General features: G+C 54.1%; 1 pseudogene; it reads left to right on the top strand.

Annotated features, from left to right (window-relative positions):
• Positions 1-421: 421 nt before the first annotated feature.
• LOC112962026 overlaps positions 422-2,637 on the top strand; it is a 13,131-nt pseudogene continuing 10,915 nt past the window's right edge.

The following is a 2,637-nucleotide window of genomic DNA, read 5'->3' as shown; positions in this document are numbered from 1 at the left end:
GGATGCAACCTTTTGTGGTCAGGGGCGGACCGTGATATCGCCATATCACTCCCTCCTCTGCCGTGCAGCTGGAACAAACTGTCTGGCCTTCACCAGCTAGTTCATTACTCATGTTGCAAAAGGGTGATGTGCTTTGGCTGCCACGTACTGTTTTTCCCGTGTGCCCCCTTATCTTTTTCCCTGAATTCTCTCTTGTTCCCACACCACTGGTGTAAAGCATGACAAGCCCCTGCTCCTCCCAGCACACTCACCTGAAGCTGAGGAGATGAACAAAGGTTTTCCTGAGAAGGAGAAAGGAAACATATTTGTAATTAGAGGGGATTTCTTTGAAAAATGGGAAGTTTTTTCTTGGAGAAGTCTGTCCTAACTTGTCCCTGTCTTTTTCTCCTTGGACAGTTCCCCCTATGCCCCAAAGGAGCAAATGTCCAGTGGCAGCTCCTTCAACGAGTTCCTCCTCCTGCCATTTGCAGACACACGGGAGCTGCAGCTCTTGCACTTCGCGCTCTTCCTGGCCATCTACCTGGCTGCCCTTCTGGGCAACGGCCTCATCATCACAGCCATAGCCTGTGACCACCGCCTCCACACCCCCATGTACTTCTTCCTCCTCAGCCTCTCCCTCCTCGACCTTAGCACCATCTCCACCACTGTCCCCAAATCCATGGCCAATTCCCTGTGGGACACCAGGGCCATTTTCCTACTCGGGATGTGCTGGCCAGGTCTTTTTCTTGGTCTTCTTTATGTTGGCAGAGCATTGTCTTCTCACAGTCATGTCCTATGACCTCTATGTTGCCATCTGCAAACCCCTGCACTACAGAAAACTTTTGAGTAGCAGAGCTTGTGTCAAAATGGCAGCTGCTGCCTGAGGCAGTGGTTTTCTCAATGCTCTCCTGCACACTGCTAACACATTTTCAATACCACTCTGCCAAGGCAGTCTCATGGACCAGTTCTTCTGTGAAATTCCCCAGATCCTCAAGCTCTCCTGTGCAGACTCCTGCCTCCGGGAAATTGGGCTTATTGTGGTTAGTGGCTGTTTAGGCTTTGGGTGTTTTGTTTTCATTGTGCTGTCCTACGTGCAGATCTTCACAGTCATGCTGAGGATCCCCTCTGAGCAGGGCCGGCACAAAGCCTTTTCCATGTGCCTTCCGCACCTGGTCGTGGTCTCCCTGTGTRTCAGCACTGTCATGTTTGCCTACCTGAAGCCCTCCTCCTTCTCCTGCCCAGCTCTGGATCTGATGGTGGCTGTTCTGTATTCAGTGGTGCCTTCAGCAGTGAACCCTCTTATCTACAGAATGAGGAACAAGGAGCTCAAGGATGCACTGAAGAAACTGGTTCAACTGGTACTATTTCAGCAGCAATGAGCTGCCCATCTCTCCTCACAAGGAACTCCCAGTTTATCTCAGTTAACTCTTGTACCTTGGGCATTCTGTCTGCGATAGCCATGTTTGAGCACAAATGTTTGAATTGATCCCACTTCTCCAGAGGCACAAAGCCCATCCGCCTGACCCAGAGGCCTTCTGTAAAGCTGCTGATCGCTGTGTCAGAGCTGGCCTCCCTTGCAGCCTCTCTGTAATTAACGGGGGTTTCCTCAGTACACTGCCTGAAGGTTGGGCTCTTCGTCCCAAGCTGGAGCCAAGAATGTGCTCAGGGAATTGCACCCAAAAAGGCCCTGTTGCCGTGCCTGGGTTTTCCATGGGCTAAGGGGCATCAGCTCTTTCGGGTGATGTGTGAGGGAATGAGGGCTGGATTCAGCTGTCACTTGTGGGTGTCCAGTGCCCCTGGAGAGGGTGAGTGCTCAAGAGGTCACTGACGGGGACTGTCCCACCTATTAGGGGGCTGGTGACAGATGCCCATCCTTCTGGAAGGGAGTATGGAGCCACCAGAAGAGCCCAGGGGATCTCCAGGGACAGCACATTCCTGGGATGGGCACTGAGTGGAGTCTCCCAAAACCAAGTGAAGTCAACCAAAGTCAAGGGCCAAACTGAAGAATGCACCAAATCAGGGCTCTGCAGTCTCAGGAGAGGGAGTGGGCTGGGTCTAATGACACCCCTGACCCCATCCTGAGCAATGTGAAATGCTCTGTGTTTGCTCCAAGCATTTTCCACAGCCACAGACCCTGGGGAGGGAGGTGTCAGGTGCAATGATGCTGCTCCAGATGGGTCTGTCCTGACCAGCAGGGCCAATGCAGAGTCACCCCACAGCCTGCTCGCCCTGCAGAGCACCACCACCAACTCGGGGCCCTGTGGGGAGCACAGAGGAGGGGTGCAGGAACGGCAAGCCAGGACAGCACAGACACACTGACCTGGGGAAAGGCCCTCTGGGGAGCAGGGACGTCTCTGGAGAAGAGCAAAGGAGCAATTGTATGGTTGTGCAGAAGAATAAATGAAAACCTGTTTCTATGTGTGTCAGCTCGGGGAAGGCTGCTCTGTCACTGGAGCTGCCTGAGGAGCCCTGGGGCCAGGACTCTTGTGCTGTGCTGGGGAGAGGGGCTGCCCAGAGGGGCTGCAGGCAGCCAGGGTTAAGGATGTCCTGGTGATGAGAGCAGTGGAGACATGGAGTGAGTGGCCTCCATTTCCTTTTGCCATTGCTGGCCCCCAGCCCCCGGGGGCTGATGGGGAGGCTGACACCCCTCTCTGCCCC

The sequence above is a fragment of the Apteryx rowi genome, unplaced genomic scaffold (assembly GCF_003343035.1).
Source record: "Apteryx rowi isolate R43461 unplaced genomic scaffold, aptRow1 scaffold_1408, whole genome shotgun sequence".
Classification (NCBI taxonomy): Eukaryota; Metazoa; Chordata; class Aves; order Apterygiformes; family Apterygidae; genus Apteryx; species Apteryx rowi.
Note: the sequence above shows the minus strand (reverse complement) of the source record. Positions and strands in the feature narration are given on the sequence as shown.